The sequence below is a fragment of the Austrofundulus limnaeus genome, unplaced genomic scaffold (genome assembly GCF_001266775.1).
Source record: "Austrofundulus limnaeus strain Quisiro unplaced genomic scaffold, Austrofundulus_limnaeus-1.0 Scaffold216, whole genome shotgun sequence".
Taxonomy (NCBI): domain Eukaryota; kingdom Metazoa; phylum Chordata; class Actinopteri; order Cyprinodontiformes; family Rivulidae; genus Austrofundulus; species Austrofundulus limnaeus.
Genome location: NW_013952618.1, coordinates 34,580 through 35,467, shown reverse-complemented (window position 1 = coordinate 35,467; position 888 = coordinate 34,580).

Below are 888 nucleotides of genomic sequence, written 5' to 3'. Positions count from 1 at the left end.
ATTTGAGACATAACACAATCCAGCATGTCCTATTTGCATATTGGTAAACATTTACAAATATGTCCGAACTACTTTTCTAAACACTAATTTCTAAACGCTTCAACATAGAGACTTCACTCTGGGTTCAAATTAAAGTTAAAAACTCTACAAAACACTTTCTACCATCCATATTTTCTCACAGAATTAATAAATTACAAAAATTATTAATATTCTGAAATTTTCTACCCAATATACATTCAGGCAATCACCACCAACAAACAGTCAAAACACAACAATAAACAAATATATCCTTTTTTCAAAGCGTTAACATTCCACACAGCTTATCAAACCACCAGCAATGAAAATATATATTCTCACTTACTTTTAATGCATATTTGTCCTTAAAGATGACGAAATTATTGATTCAAAATGGCAGACGGGAAGTGATACAAAGATTTTTACTTCACCTGACCACAAAGATAACTCTTCCATGTCTTCAGGCACTCGAAACACTTCATAACAAATATATTTCCACTTTACCAGCATGTTTAGTCAGCTAACTGTCCAAAAAGTAATGTAAAAGCAATGTTTCCTGTGAACGTTGCTTTGTCCACTAGATGGAGGCATCCACATACACAGGGCTCTCAAGTCTCACGCATTGACCGTGAGACGCATTTCAGGATGTGCACATGGCACACTTTGCATTTCCCAAGCTGAAACAATCACACACACGAATGCACACACACACTTTTTGAAAACCAACAAATGTGCAGCTCAATGTTTTTCTCTCTGGCTGGACAGACCCATTTAAATGAACTACTCACTTTTCCTAAAAACAGCCATCTCCGCCCATTTTTGTGTTTTTATTCCTGCATTGGGAGTCCTGCACACATTCGCTGCATTCAGAGC